The following is a 17,244-nucleotide window of genomic DNA, read 5'->3' as shown; positions in this document are numbered from 1 at the left end:
TGATCAGAATTTTTCCAGGGCTTATTGTATCTGCCTTCCAGAAGTGATATGGAGCTGATAATGTATAAACTCCAAATTCTGTGTGGCTAATGCACCTGGGTCTTGCAAAAGAAACTAAAAAAGCCATATGACTCTAACTCCGAATCAGCTATGGTATTTCCTAAGGTACAGTGCACTTTCTACTTTGAGTGTTTACTTAGCAGGACTTGCTTATTCAAAAAGGTGAACTTTATAAAAAGTGTTTAGAATTCCTATAGTTTTCAGTAACTCTTATTTTATGGGGTATGTATTTTCAAAATTCATAGAAACCACATGGGTCAGATTTCTCTAAATATAATCTGTATTGATAAGGTAATTTTTTAATATTTAGGGAATACTTATCAAATAATACCTATTCTAGTGTCTTTACAAAGAACAAATGAGGAAAGGGATGAAAGAGCTAGCAATTCAAATCATTTAAACACCCAGGTTAAGAAATCTAGCTATTTACAAATTATCTTTAGTTATCAATAGTTAGCAATTAGTTAGGTCCATTATCAATGTCAATTATCAATAGTTAGGTTTAAATGGGTTTTAGTTAGTGAAAACAAATTTATTTAACAGATCTGTATTATTTTCCAAGCATCATCACCGAGGAAAAACAAATAACTTATATCATGAATTGTCATACAGTCTTACATAAGGAAGGTGAACAAATGTAAATGAAGGTGGATAGCAGAGGATTAAAAAGCAAACTCAGCAATTCACCATGTAGGCAATTCTGCCTAACAACCTTTGAACTATGTTCCTTATGTAAATGTTTTTGGAGCAGAAGGTGGTTTAAATTTAAGAAAGAAAAAGGCCACATGAAGATGGATATTTGTGTTGTTTTTGAGAGAATTTGTTTTCCCTTGCTGCTGGGCTTACTCAGGAATTAAATATTTTCTTCTAAAAATCAAGGTTTTTAAAGGAAAAGAAAGGATCTTTCACAGGAAAAATGGAAAAAAAATTAAATACAAGTAAAGGAATCAAAGTTATAGTAGGAGCAGATGAGTACAGAATGGAAAAGAAAGGATGAAACTCGGGTAGGAGAGAAAGAAAGCAACACGGAAGAAAGGATTATGCAGAAGAAATAAAAATCAGGAAAAAAGTGAGTCTGGAGAACTATGTGGCAACTGCAAGAAAACTTTATAAATAATTGTGATAATAGAACAGTGAGGTATTTGTGCAAGCAGCACTTCAGCACTCTGAGACAAGCCAAGAGGAAAGACTATAGATAAATCAAGACAATCTTGGAGGGCCCATTGCCACAATCCCAGTGAGCAGCATTTGGAGGCCAAAATTGAACTCACCCCTGAGTCCTTCTGTAATTGGATTTGGAATATTTGCAGTGATAAATAGTCTAATAAAAATATTGATTGGAAGAACAGTGCAGAATGGAAAGATCTAAGAATGTCAATGTGACCAAAAAGCTGGGGCTTAAATTCCAGGTTCAGCTCTTAATAGCAATGTGACCCTGGGCAAATTATTTCAATTGTATGCACCTCAATTTCCTTATCTGTGAACTGACATTTTAACTGTCTCATTCTGTTGTGAGTAAAATTATTAAGTCTAATAAATTGTAATAATTAGAAATGCCCTATCTGGGCATTGCTCAGAGGAGAAACCCTTATTCTTGATGGACTATAATATTCCTTTAAATCAGTACTGTGGTGTCCACCACCGTAGATCTCTTTTTCCCTCTTGTTTCTTAAAATTAGGAAAGTTTAAATGAAAGTGATGGAAATGACTGACTCTAATATCATTAACATCATTAGAGTATTTAAATTTGTAGAATGATAATTTTATTATGGAGTTTAAAAGAGATTTTAGGAATGCTAGGCAAGAAACTCCTCTAAGTCTTTATTCCTTTTATAGTTTAGCAATTTGCTATTTTATTTTCTCTCTGTTTTATGCAGTATTCTTAAAAGACAAGTGAGCATGAAAAATCCTATTAAATAGTTGCATAATTAATTCTTGAAGGTTATAGCCCCACTTTCTACTGAAAAACTTTTAGAATCATAGCACCTTAAAATAATTAGAAAAAAGGTATGTTTTTCCAAATTCATAAACCAGATGTTAAACTTAAGAAGAGTTTCTTACAGCTTAGCTTTTCTTTTAACTCATCAGTATAGAGTAATCAAACAGCCCAGAGATTTTCCTCCAGGAGAACATACTTCCTTTTTTCTTTATTCACCACCCACTCTCCAGCACTTGCAGTTGAGAAAATAACTTGAGAACTACTTTCATACTGTTTATCCATCTATAATGGAACTCTGGTAATTCAAGAAAGGCACATGTAAAGACTATTAGAATGTAGCTTGATTAGATCTATATTTTTGGATAGTAACTGCTGGCAGTCTTCAGGATTAATTAGACTGGAGTGAAAATGGGCAAAATGAGGCCAGAAAGGAGATGACACAGTAATCCAGGAGGGAGACATACAAAACAGTGAGATCATTCACAGCATGAGCAGCATTTAGTCAGCCTTGTATTTCCCTATACACACTTAATATAATAGTTCTTGCATTAATGTAACAGAAGACTGAACTAGGACTTGAGTGGGATTGGTAGGAGATTTAAGAAATGACTGAATGCTTGCCAGCAGCGTCCGAAAAATGATTGGCTACAGAAATTCATCAAATGGAAAAAAACAAAACTTTGAGGGTTCAGGAACATAGGACTAGGAGAATCAAGTGAATTAAGAGGTTGAAAAAAAAAAGTAGGAGCAAGTTTGGGGATGGAAGATGAACTATTTTTATGGGTTGAATTTGAGACACTGTCAAGACATTGGGCAAAAGTGTTCTGCACGGAGTTGGGAAAAGTTTAAGACTCCAGAAACGTCCTTGCAAAGTTCACTTATCTAGCACTATTGACACAAGCTCCTTTAATACGACTTGATGCTCTTGAACAGTCTTCTCAGCTATCTTGGGACTAGTTTCCCTGTTATCATGGTTAGTTTCAGACTAGAAGTTCTTAGCAGAGAAGCTGGAAGGAAAATGGGAACTTCCTCTAAAATGATATAATGTGGATGGCCTCAAATTACATAATTTTCCCTTCTATGTTTTATTCTTGAACCATGTAAGCTGTAAACATGACTGTCTTTTTCAGTTTAGCACTGTGAATGTCTCATTCAAACACAGAATACCTGATATTGGCCAAACACTCTTTTTTCCAATTTTATATGTATAATAATATTTATGTCTATTTCTATAAATACTGCCCCCATTTTTCCTCTTTCCAATAATTTTCAGCTTTATTGAGGTATAATTAACGAAACTGTAAGATATTTGAAGTGTACATGATAGTGATTTAATGTACATATATATTGTGAAAGGAATCCCTCCGTGTAGTTAACATATCCATCACCTCACATATTTGTCTCTGTTGTTGATGATAATGAGAACATTCAGTTCTATTTTCTTAGCAAATTTCAATTATATAATACAGTGTTTTACATTAGATCTTCAGGCCTTATTCATCTTATAGCTGAAACTTCATATCCTTTCACCGACCTCTCCCTTTTCCCCCTACTCTCCACCCACTGGCAATCACTTCTCTACTCTAAGAGTTTGACTGTTTTGTTTATTTTTAAGATTACAAATTGGGAGTTTGGGATTTGTAGATACTGACTACTGTATATAAAATAAACAATAAGGTCCTACTGTATAGCACAGGGAACTACATTCAATACCTTGTAATGGACAATAATGAAGAAGAATATGAAAAGGAACACATATGTGTATAAATGAATCATTATGCTGTACACCAGAAATTAACACATTGTAAATCGACTATACTTCAATAAAAATAAGATTCCATATGTAAGTGATACTATACAGTACTTGTCTTTCTCTGTCTGGCTTATTCCACATAGCATAATGTCTCAGGGTCCAGAATGGCAGGATTTCTTCTTTTTCATGGCTGAATAGTATCCCATCGTTTTTATACCATGTCTTCTTTATCCATTTATCTATTGATGGACATTTAAGTCATTTTGTTATCTTTACTATTGTGAATAATGGTGCAATGAACATGAGAGTGCAGATATCTCTTCCATATCCTGTTTTCATTTCTTTGGATATACAACCAGAAGTGGGATTACTAGGTCATATGGTAGTTCTATTTTTAATTTTTTGAGGAATCTCTTTACTGTCTTCCAAAGTAATTGCACTAATTTACATGCCCACCAATAGTGTACAAGGGTTCCCTTCTCTCGAGTAGGCATCCTTGTCTTGCTCCTGATCTTAGAAGAAAAGCTTTCATCTTTTAACTGTTGAGTCTAATAATTTTTAATTGTAAATTTACAATTCAATTGAGTTTTCTATCATTAGTCAAATTATTTTACTGTTTTGAGCATACAATCAACTCTGCTCTGTATTCCACTTAATGATTTTTATGAACTCCAAAGCTTCACTTTTCCCAAGTTTCTAACACATCTACTTCCTCAATTACCCTTTATTAGTTAAAATGAACTATAGCAGCAATATCCTTCTCATGACTTTATTGTCTAAAAGAAAACTCTTCCCAGAATGATGAGCATGGCCTCATCTGATTTCTGCTTTTGCTGAATATAAACTCCAGTAGAAACATACTGTGTAGTGTGGCATATTGTTTAAGACCATTGCTTTGGGAGCCAGAATGCCTGGGTTCAAACTTTGATTTCACCATTTGCTTAGTCATTGTGGGACTAGAAATTATTTAATCCTGGGTCTCAGATTTTTTTTCATCTGTGCCTGATGAACAGATTGGGTTGCTAAAGGGTTGCTAAAGGCCCTCTGCTATGCTAGCCCTGTGCTGTCAATACCCCTTCTTTAGTTTCAGCTCTCCTTACATTACTTGTTTTGAATATGCCATTACTTTCCTATTGGCACACAGAGAGTAATTGAAAGGGTTAAATGAGATAATATATGTCAAGTGCCTGGCACAGAGTAAGTTCCCCCAAAAGTGTTAGAAATTATTAATACTCCTGAACATCTGAAGTGCTTGTATGGTGTAATTATAGCTGATAAGTACTGATAAGTTCTAGATGATTAATATAAAGTGATCAATTTAATACCATAACCCTAAGAGGTAGCTTCTTTATTACACTTTGCCAGAGGAAAGTGAGTAACCGAGATACGAAGTGACTAAGCATACCTCCAGTAAGTGGCAGAACCAGAATTTAAACTGTCAGTCACGTTCCAGAGTATTTGCTCCTAACACTGCCTATATTGTTTCATCTATGTCCTCTACTGAGTCAGTCATTCTGTCATGATCCCAGTGCTGGTTACTGTGAGCCTCTCCCCTTTCATGATCACCTTCCCAGAGGTCAAGCACCACAGATTCCTCTGTGATTCCTGTGGGGCCAGAGTGAGCAGGGACTCCCAAGAAGCGACCCATAACCCGGATGTCCATCCTGGGCTTTTTTTTCCCACTGGAGGAGCTGTAAGCTTGAGGGAAACCTCTCATCACAGTGTTGTGCCAGCCGGGGCAGGGGCAAATGCGGTCAGTGTGTAGACACTGCTCTTACCTTTATAATGCAGTCTGCCTTGGTCTCCATAGTTCAGGGTGTGCTTCAGCCTCTCTCCTATGTTCTAGGATTCTCTCAGTGGTGTCTTCTCCATGAATAATAGTTCATTGTTAGTTGTTCTCCTTGGAAAGAGAGCAAATTCAGGAATGACCCACGTTGCCATCTTGGTGGTGTTGAAACCATGGGTAATCACGAGTTAACTCCATTTTACCTGTAACCTGCCTTCACTAATCAAAGTCCTTTTAATCGTTGCTACAAAAAACTTGCCTGTCCTCCAAGTGGCGTGTAGCCCACAATAAAACATTTGCCCAAGTTGTTTTCCAGGAAAGTGGAGTCAGCTGCACCTGGTTTGAGCTACACGAATGAGACAGAGCTGACTACGGTAGTTGCACAATTACCACACCTTTTTCCAATCATCTGTCTCCGTGCTCCCCATGCCTTAAATAACCCTGATTCTTGATTCTTTATCCCCAAAACACACCAAGCCCTTTGCCTTCAGGGAGGTAGATTTGAGACTTATTCTCGTTTCCTTGCTTGGCTGCTTTAGGAATAAACCCTCTCTCTGCTGTAAACCTCAGTGTCTCAGACTTTTGGGTTAATGTGCACTGGGCAAAATGAACCTTATTTGTTGACAATGTCACTCCCCTCTGAACCAGTCATTTTGAAGTCCATTTTCACTCTGACTTGTCTTTACTTCAATATAAGTTTGTTCCCCTCTTCATTTATCTACACACACACACACACACACACACACACACACACACTCAAATCTATCTTGTTTCCATCTACTCTCATAGGTGATTATTGTGCTGATATAAAATTTCTGGACCAAATACTAAATTATCTTGTCCTTTAAAAAATCAGTTCACATGAATGCACAATGCACCAAAGAGTAGAAGCAAAATTAAGACCTTAAATGCTCGTGTTTTAGTGGTGCAACTTGAAAAAAGAACCAAAAAAATTATATGACCTTAAATGATGCTAAGTACAGAGAAAAAGGCACAGTTACTCAGTTAAATCAAGCATCTCAGAGAAAAGTATTAGAGAAAAAAAATCTCTAAATACAAAGCACATCTTGCCCTATTTCAAAATATTACACATAATAACATGCTTGTAGACATAATCCCCAAACTCAATTCTAATACCTTATTTACTGTTTGAAATAAGGATATCTTTTAATTTTTACTGAATTTAGTTTGAATGAGATATAAATACCAAGCAATAACATTTATTATTATTATTATTGTTTATAGTACATATTTAGCATGCTATTAAATTAAAAATACAGTTCTTTTACTTCCTATGTTGATTTGTACTATATTTTGTCCCCTTACAATGGTGCATTTTATATCTTTCTCAGGAGGAAACAACTTGACATTTGGATATTAAGGAATACCTGCCCTTATGAAATAACAGTTTACTCAAAATATAATTAATTATATTTATTTTAATTCAATATTCAATACATATAAATATATATCATTATACTCTTCAATGAAAATCAATGAATAGTAAAGGCCTACTCTATGCCAGATATTTTGCTAGTTACTATGAAAAGAAGGAAAAATAAGATTCAGGATCTGCTTCACAAAACTTAACACCCAGTAGAGAAAATTAAATATAAAAATAAAACATTTCAATAAAGGAAGAATGAGACATTCTGAGGGATCCCCCAAAGTGAGAGATGTGGGCAGTGATTGAAAATTATCCTGGAAAGTTTAAAGAAGAATTAATCATTTGAGCCATGCTTTAAAGTTTAAAAAGATTCCAAAGAGAAGAGAGCTTGAGAGTGAAATGAGAAACATTTCTAGTGGAGAGAACTGCTTAACCTCAAGGACAGTGACAAGGAAATGAAGGGCATGTTCAGCCTAACCAAGCCCACCTTCCTTTAGGGTAACACGCACACCAAGTACGACAGTGGAGAGTAAGTCATGAACAGCAAGGTGGTGACAAACTGTGTAGATTCTTGAATGCTACCCAAGGAGTTTAGATGTACTTGCTGAAAAGTCAAGTGTTTCTGCTTTAAAAAATGTATAATGTCATCAGTATGTAGAATTAATTGAGGGTAGGGGAAAATAGTGGCAGAGAGACCTGTGGGAAAACAATAGCAGCAGCCAGCGTAGGGAGTGATGAGCATTTGAAATCTTATAATGTCCTTGTGAATTCAAGAAGGGGAAATACACGAGACACTTGGCACGTACAGTTCAAAACCGTCATAGAGACCATGCAGACTAGACTAGCAAATGTCCTCTCAATAAAGAATGTATTGTTTGACTAGATGACTTCCTACTTTCTATTTGAGAACCATTGCTATGAGTAAATAGTTTGTATTCACTAAGGTAAGAGTAAAAAGTGGAGAGCAGAGTTTTGCGAACAAGGGAACAGGCTTACGTAAAGGCGCAGTTATTATAAAGAAGAATTGTAATGAACTTTACCCAAGAACTAAAGAGCTTCCTGAAAAGAAGCGAAGACTAGGCTGCAGGAGGGGCTGTGCATTTACAGGTACCGACTCACCTTTGGATCTTGAAAGCACAGCAGCTTTGGAAGTTGCAGCTCAGACAACTGGCTTCTGTAGGACTAGCCCCTCACCTCTTGACAACCATAGTGATCCCAAAACACATGTTCTGCATGAGCCCTGTCACTGGCTTCGCTACTGTAAGCCTGCTCTCAGTACCCATCCAAAGTGATTTTTCCAGACATTCATTATCTTCCAGCAAGTACGGAGTTCAGGTTCTCATGATACCAGTAGATTGTTCAGGTAGTGAATGCCTTGTTCCAGACAAGTCTGAATATACTTGGAGCAGAAGAACCCCACATCCCTTAAAACACAGAGGGCAGATAAAATAGTATTTAGTATGGTTGACAAGCAAATGCATTCTTGGCATCCAAACTGTTTGTACTTCTTAGGAGGGCAGTTTGCAATGGAGTTTAAAAATCTGCTTTAGGAAAAAATCCACCAAGCTGCAGGGCTATTGTTTACCTTCCTATGAAAATTTTAAAAATCTCCCAGCATATTAATGTTGATAAAAATTGTGTTCTCATTTCTTTATATTCATAGTAATATGATGTATTAGCTATTTATTTGTTAGAACTGTTAGTTTATAATAGTTTGGAAATAAATATGAAAAACCATGGTGCTGGTTATCAACAACAAAAAATGAATATAATGTATAAAATAAACTTCTGAAAAATGCATAATAAGCTTTTTTTCTTGAACAATTTATTTTAATTAGTCATTTATAATGCAAGAATATTTAGCTTTCCTTTATTGTGGAAATATTCAATCAGAATACTTCCCTTATTTTATACGTAATTTCTTATTCTTAAGTAAAAGTCTTACAATTCCCAACTGAGTTATTGTTTTAATACAGTTCAAAATTCAGACACCATGCTAAAGAATTTATTCCTCAAAAAATAGTTGTAATAATATTTTATTATTACCACCATTATCAAAATTTAATTGCATATATTAGGACAGATGAAAATAATGTGTCCCAATAAATACTTCATTTGGGGCCAAAGAGTAGTCCTCATTTGAAATGAAAGATCAAAGCAAAGGTTTCTACCCACCAAAAGAGGTGTATCTGCTAAAATGATAGACGTGAAAGAATAATAATTTTTACATGGATTTTCATTCATCATTTTCAAATTTACAGGAAGATAAAAATTATATTAAACAGTATAGATATAAGAAAAAACAATAAAATAATATGTTTCCTAAAAGAGGTTAATATAGTTTAGGGTAGTACCTAATACCATTCTCCTCAGAATTTTACACACATAGAACAATCATCTGTAGTTAAAGTCTAAACATAAAAATAAAGTGATTCTTCAAGACCAGTATACAAGTTATATTTTGTATTTCTAATTTTCTAGCGATATATCCTAGGACATGGGGCTGTATGTAAAAAAATTTTTGAATGTAAAAAGTTTACTAAAATTCTTTAAAAATTAAAAGGAATCACATTATTACATAGAAGAGAGATTTGAGTATGATATTTTAGGGTGAAAAGATTCATTTATTTCCCATCTTCCAGTATAAATGTTTTAAGGAAATCCATCAATTAATTCTATTTTCCTAAAATGTCCATGAATGAGTTTGTCTCATACATGAAATTTATATAATTTCACTCTCTAGAAATAAGCTAGGAAGGAGAAAGTAATATATAGTTTCAATTTTAAGGTGAAAAATATTTAGGAAAATAGTTTAATAATGCTACCTAAAAATAGCATAATGTAGCCCCAATAGTATATCTTACAGATTATTCAAGAGTAAAATAGAAAAGAAAATTAGTATTTATAGTCAAAGAGAGGAAATGCAAGAAAATTAAAAATTGAGATACATAAAATAACAGATCAACATTAGTTATAGCAATTAATGTGAATATCCATTATAGCAAATAATGTAAATAGCAATTAATGTAAATATTACATTATATAGATATTCTAAATTCATATATATAAATATGTCTGGATATCATAGGGTAGCTCAATATATAGATATTAGCTATTATATCTAGATGTGATAGATAGCTCAATATATAGAGATACAGAGATTACAGATAGTTCAATATAGAGAGAGATATCAATATTTTATATATCATATAAAACAAGGAAAACAGCAAAGATACACACCAAAATATTAATGGTTATCATAGCTGAATAATGCGATTAGTGGTAGTCTTCTTCAAATTTTTGGTGTTTTCCAAATTATGCTTCTGACAAATTTTGTTTTTATAACATGAACTGGTGAGGCAGGTAAGACACGTTTGCTATTTTCCTCCCTTGAAAAAAGGCTAAGCATATAAAGAAAGAATTATACGGTTATCTCTTGGAATTAAAATTCACTGCCACTATTTTGTTATGTAGAAAAGCATTAGTTAATGTTTAAAAAAATTAGAAAGAAACAAATTACATGTTATTTTGCCCCAACTTTTTATTTGTTAATATTTGGCAATGTTAGACCCCATAATATAAATTGCATTTTCTATTTTACATGAGCTTAGACATGTCATAACATATTTCCACCATTACTGGTCCCTTTCTATGCAGATAACTGATAGATTCTTTGTTTCAAATTTACTATTTTCAACATTTAAAATTTCTTATGGAAAAACGTATTATTTCATCATATATTAAGAAGATAGAATTTAATAATAGTTTGTTAAACTATCATATGCTTATAAAGGTTCATTTGGTAGTGTTTTATAGTTTATATTGCACCCTTAGCTTTAAAATAAGTAGAGTTATACCTATTTGCAAATATCAATTTCAACCAGGGTTTTTCAACACTGACACTATGGACATTTTGGACTGGATAGATAATTCTTTGTTGTGAGGTGCTCAGTTAAGGGGAGAGTGATAAAAGGTAGAAACGATTTCTTACACATAAAAGATTGTGGAAGAAGGATTTGATGGCTTAGTAATTCGTATCATATACTGAACCTGTCACTGTTTCAAGGTCTCAAAAATCTTATAACCATGTTGAGGTCTGAATCTTGGTTTAGGGAACTGAATTTGCCTTGAAGATTTCTTCTGACTCCAGACAGGGCTTCCATCTGAAAGATCACAAGGAAAACATGGTAATAATTGAGTATCATATCTAAAAAATGTTTTATTATATATCAACTCCTTCAGAATTGTCTAGAGTGCAGACAACAGTTACATATAAACACTGCTGTTTGGAGACCATGACTTTAGTGATTTCAAAGGTCTAAGCCTCTCTCTCTAGGCATACCAAGGGGTTCTAGTTTTATGCAATTGTCCTAAAATCATTTTAGAATTCTTTAAAACACCTGACAGGGCCTTCAAACAGAGTTGAAGACAAACCTCATGAAAAGATATAGATCATAACAATTCAAGTATATTTTGCTGCCAACATCAGCCCTTTTGATGATGTTTTGAGGTTATTTTGGAAGCTTCTCTAGGATTCAGAGCATCAATCAGCAGACAGGTAATACTGAATTTTTAACTCTGGAAAGATACCCTCAAACTAAAAAGCTCTGTATGCCTACTTCCATCTGTACAAAAGAACAAATCACTGCAAATGAAGAAATTCCTATGGTAAAATATGGTAGTAAGAGAGCCTCTTGATAGTTTACCATCTCTTTATTCTCTACTTAAAATAGTCTCATTGAGAGTAACACCATTACAAGTAGATTTGTGACATGGACGTCTACTCCAGGTGAGTTGGAAGGAGTCATAATATATCCTTTACATGTAGGTTTCTTTTAAGTCTTCTGTTTTCAGAAAACATGGGAAACTGATGTGGGCTCTTGGCTCCTTCCCCAAAATCAGTCTTAGATGTACAGTATAAAGAGAGATTGATGGATCAAAGTATAAAATGTAAAATTATGAGGCACTTTTAGCAAGGAAGAAAGTGATTATTTCTCAGCGTGTGTAAAAATGGGCAGCACACAAAAAAAAAAGCTGGTTAAATATCCCAGATTTGGCATACTTGGGGGAAATTCTTAGTTGTCTTTTCTCTTCGCTGTATTTGCTAGATAAGTCTCTGCCTTCCTTAAAACTGAGAAGGTGCCTGTAATGGTTAATTTTATGTGACAACTTGGTTAGGCTATAGCAAACTGTTACTTAATCAAACGCTAACCTAGGTGTTGCTGTGAAGGCATTTTGTAGATGTGGTTAATACCTACAATCAGTTGACTTTAAGTTAAGAAAGTTGTCCTTAGTCATATGGATAGGCCTCATCCAGTCAGCTGAAAGCCTTAAGAGCAAAAATTGAGGTTTCCTAGAGAAAAAGAGATTCTGCCTCAAGACTGCAGCATCAACTCCTGCCTGAGTTTCCAGCCTGTTGTCCTGCCCTACAGCTTTTAGACTTGCCAGTGGCTACAACACCACAGCCCACAATCATGTGAACTAATTCTCTCCTGCCATGTGGTGTGTGTGTGTGTGTGTGTCTCCTATTGATTCTGTTTCTCTAGAGAACCCTGACTGATACAGTAATTGGTATCAACTCTAGAGGAGCAGAATCTTAAGAATGAGTCTGTCTTAACTGTTTCTGTGACTTCTGGAATTGGTTCTCTTAACAGATAAAATTTAAAGGCACTGATGAGTGTATTTACAGTGGTAAAGAGGTCGCTGATTGGATACAGATATAGAGTAGACATAGAGTTATTATAGTTATATCCTATTGGTTCTGTTTTTTTTTTTTTCTGGAGAACATTGACTGTTACAGTAGACAAATCAAGTTGGGATGGAAAATGGATAAAATGGTGCAGGAAGACCCAGTTCCCTTTGAAGTTCCCGCCACAGTCCCTCTCCAGACTCTAAGATCTAAGTAATTAAAACCTCAGGAATTAACCCTTAGAGAAAAGGAGTTTCAGAGGAGATCAAAGAGGAAATTCCATTAGAGAGAGGATCAGACGGATTGTCAATAATGGAAGTGTGTATTTGTATTCCAGATGCTCACCACCCTCATATGCCTTCCTCATTGATCCCCACTCTAAACTTAAGCAGAAATGCACCCACCAGAGATCAAACTTTAATCCATTTGTGCTCTTTTCCTAAAAGTAATATAGTCTAACCAGAAAAACTAATGGGATCTCTGAAGAATACAAACTCTAGAGAAGAAAGACAACAAACTGAGTAATAATAAAAGGTGAAGAAAAATCAATGAACCAGAGAGAATCAGAATTTAAAATAACCAAAGCAAATATCTTCCTCAAAGAAATCAGGAAGTTTATTGTAACATGGAGCAAAGTCAGATCTTTATAAAAAGAGACAGTCCAATTTTTATATATAAAATACAAAATACTTGAAATAAAAAAAAATCAAATTTGAATTTAATAGCAGAAAAAACAAGTTACTAAGGTAAAAAAATAAGGTCAAGAAATTCTCCTAGAAAGTATCAGAAACAGATAAAGTAAATAATGTGAAAGAAAGTTAAGGATATAAATGGTAGAAGCAGATGCAGCAATATCGAAATGATAGATGTCCCAGTGTGTGAGGAAAAAACATGAAAGGAAAGAAATCTTTTAGATAATAAAAATTCATAATTTCTAAGAATTAAGGACAGATAAAAACTTCAAAAGAATTTCAGCCACACTCACATACACACCTAGATAAAGTGTAGTGAAATGAAATTCAAGAATATCTAAAATAATGTGACAGTTCTCCAAGTTTCTAGGGAGCAAGCGTATCTGCCTTAAAGCAAGCATCAGACTGATAGGGTGAATGATTGACACTATAGGCAAGAAAACAGTGTTACATCATATTCAAATTACTGGAGAAAAAAAATAAATTAATGGCATAATTGTATACTAGTAGATTCCCATTTAAAGAAATAGACAAAATAAATCTATCTTTAATCACACAAAGTCTCAAACATTTTTAAATAAAAAACTATATGAAATTATACATGAAGGTAAGAGCCAAATAAGGACAGAAATGTATCTAAAAGTATGCTAAAAAATAAATGTTTATTAACATTATTAGTAATGTAAGGGTCAATAAATAACTTACCGAATTGACTATTGTCTAAATGTGAAATAACGAAAAAATATTCAAAAGAACACATAACTGAACTCAAAATAATACCAAAATTATACTTTGGGAGGTTGGGGGTACAGAATGAACAATCAGAAAATAAATGCATGCTGGGTATATGGAGAAGGAAGAAAATTTTATTATATCAAGAAAGTAATAAAGAAAAAGAGTTTAAATGACTTTAATAAATTAGATATCAAGTGCAGCACAAAAAGTAGAGTCTATAAATTCTGCATACCTATAGAAGAAAACAGTATCTATTTGTTTATTAAAATAAATGTAAATAAAGTAACTTGCCAAAATAGAAATTCTCAGAATGGATTTATAAAACCAAGATCCAGCATTACATAGTTAACAAGAAATTTTGAAATAGGTGAGTGGTGGATTTTAAAAAACTTGACAATAAAGGAATGGAAGAAGATATATAAGGAGAAATAAACCAAAGGAAGGCAAGAGTAGAAATTTTAATACTAAACCATCATGAAATATGAATAAGTAGCTCTTAAAAATAAAGCATCTATAAATAAATTGGAGAAAATATTTATAAACTTGGGGTCACAGTTTTCTTTGACAAGCCACAAAAAAAACACTAATCATTAAATTAAAATTTAGAATATATAAAGAACTTTTGCAATTCACTGATAAAAAGACAAACTCAATTAAAATAAACAGGCAAATTCCTGAACGAACATTTCAGAAAAGAATACATAAAAATGGCCAGTAAGCATTTGAAATATGCTCAACATCATTAATAATCAGGTAAATCAGTTAAAACCACAAAGAGATGCTACTTCAGAGTCAGGAGAATGGTTAAAATTTTAAAAACTTGACAGCACCAACTATTGGCAAAGATTTAAACCAACCAGACTCTTTAATTGGTATAAATTGTACAACTACTTTGTAAAACTCTTTGGCAGTTAAGCAATTATTGTAAGACCAAGCAATTCCACACCTAGATATTTACACAAAAGAAATAAAAGCATATGTCAAAAGAAGACTTCAAAAAATGTTTATATTTTCCCAAACTGAAAACAGTCCAAAGGTCCATCAATAGGAGAATGAATAAGCAAACTGTGATATATCCATTTAATGGAATATCATTAAGCTATAAATGGAACAAATTACCAATAAACGAAACAATATAGATGATTCTCAAAAATATTATATTGAATAAAAGTCAGATACAATGAACAACATAACATGTCACATCTCTTTATGTGTCAATTGCCTTAGGAGACAGCAACTTCAAACAGTGTACGGGCAACACTATCAGACAGGGAGGGGGTGCCTCTGCTGGCAAGAAAGGCTCAGTGAAATTTAGACTTCAGGCACTAAAATATACCTGAATCCACCAAAATAACTCTGTTTCAATTCTGAGTCCCACTGTTTTCCAACAGATACCCTAAACTTAAATAAGACATTTAGGGAGGCTATGAATGCAACTTACCTTGTAATTTGGCAACTCAGAGGATCAGACTCTGTTTCTGGTTTTTGTATGTTAACATTATGCTTTCAAGGATCACATCCTCTCAGGGGCACAATACAAGCTCTCCTATTGTCTGATAATTCAGCGAGAAAGAATTTTAAAGGTCCAAGCTTATCTTTACATTTTTCCTATAGGACCTCTAAGGAAGCTAAAAATATCCAGCCTAACATAGTCTTTTTATCACTTAGTAAGTGATACATTCTGATTGAGTCCAAGCAATAATATAAGTGAATCTTTCATAACCTTATATTACTTAATAAGCATTTCATTCTAAGAGACTTCAGGCAAAAATATAAGTAGATCTTTCACAACTGTGTACCATTTACTACCACTGCATCATTCTCTGATCTTAAATTTGAGTACCTGGAGGGAAATGTATTATTTTTAAGCACTACAAGATCAATGTAGCAACCTTAGCCTCCTATTTTCTTTAGAGTTTCTGACCCCCAACATCTCCAGTCTCCAGGTAATACTTACTCTATCAATCTATATTTACTACAAGAAAAAAGAATCCATCCTAGCTAATTAAACAGAAAGGGATTTATTCAGGCTATTAAGTGGCTTAAAGAATTTTTGGAAGGACTTGTGAGACAGAATCGAGCCTGAGCTGGTAGGAATGGGCCAAAAGTCACCCCCAAAGAATTAGACCTCCAAATGCTACTCTAGCCAAGATCAGGTGGCTGCCTGTCAAATTGGAAAACTGCCACTACAGAATCCCCTGCTACAATGCATTTTTACATTACGTGAATTAGCTTACATGTGAGTGTTAAATAAGGCACTAAGAAGAGTAAAGTGTCAAAACTGCATTAGTTTATAAGAATTTTTCCCAGTTTGTTAACCCTTCATACCAAATAACAACTGAAGGCAGAGTATATGAGTACAGTGTGGTGCAGCAAGCACCAATGAGTGACACTAGTGCCCTGAACATAATATCATTCACCCCCACCTCCTTTCTCCTGGGCTCAGTTTGCTAGATATTATTGGAAGGGCTGAATGTGTCATTTTCTCCTATCTTTGTGTATGTTGCTACTACCTCAGTAAAATAGCATAACACAAGGATTTTGAGGAACAGATCCATCACCTAATATTAGAAAATCCTGTTCAACAGCCTCTGTTAGAAACTGCATTAATGTCATTGGACCTACCATTCTATTCGTTGTTTGCATGATATGCTTCTGATTGCAAGAACCTGAATGATTTCCAGAGTACGAGAAGCAAGACAGCCGGGCGAAAGTAGTGCTAGCTTCTTTAGTTTTAGCATACTAGAAAGCAGTGGGGATAGTTGTTGAATCAACCAATCCAAAAATGCCTATCAAAGAAGGGGCTGTTGGCAGCTGGAATGAAGAAATACAAAGTCACAAGGAGAGAATTCTCCAGAAAAAAAGTCCCCACCAAATGCTTCACAATAAAAAAAGCAGGAAATTCTCCATTCGCCTCAAAATCAATCTGATGCATGTTACTACTCTGCTGGCCATTTAAGATGATTTCTGGCCTCTTAACTTCCCCTCCACTGTTCTCATCAATTCTGAAAGACCTCCCATCTCCTCCCGCCTCCCCCCAAAAAAGCAGTTAGCAAGTAAGAGAGCAAATGTGGAAGGAAAGAGAGATGTCAAACATCAACTCCTTTTGCAGACAGTTCTAAGTCTAAGGTAGGCTTTCCCCACTAAGGAGGGGGAAAGATTTGAATTATATTAAGTTTTAAGTTTTCTATTTTATTATGTCA

The 17,244-nt window shown here is 34.2% G+C and overlaps 1 long non-coding RNA gene across 1 annotated transcript in view; it reads right to left on the bottom strand.

Moving 5' to 3' along the window:
* Positions 1 to 17,244, bottom strand: part of LOC116280961 (uncharacterized) — a 151,194-nt gene that overhangs the window by 75,191 nt on the left and 58,759 nt on the right. The window contains exons 5-7 of the long non-coding RNA XR_004190364.2: positions 10,917 to 11,088; positions 10,166 to 10,326; positions 5,531 to 5,652 (exon numbers count right to left, since the gene is read on the bottom strand). This is a non-coding gene — a long non-coding RNA (uncharacterized lncRNA). The remainder of the gene's footprint in view (positions 1 to 5,530; positions 5,653 to 10,165; positions 10,327 to 10,916; positions 11,089 to 17,244) is intronic.

The sequence above is a fragment of the Vicugna pacos genome, chromosome 6 (assembly GCF_048564905.1).
Source record: "Vicugna pacos chromosome 6, VicPac4, whole genome shotgun sequence".
Classification (NCBI taxonomy): Eukaryota; Metazoa; Chordata; class Mammalia; order Artiodactyla; family Camelidae; genus Vicugna; species Vicugna pacos.
The sequence above is the reverse complement of the archived record's forward strand: the minus strand, read 5'-3'. Positions and strand labels throughout refer to the sequence as shown.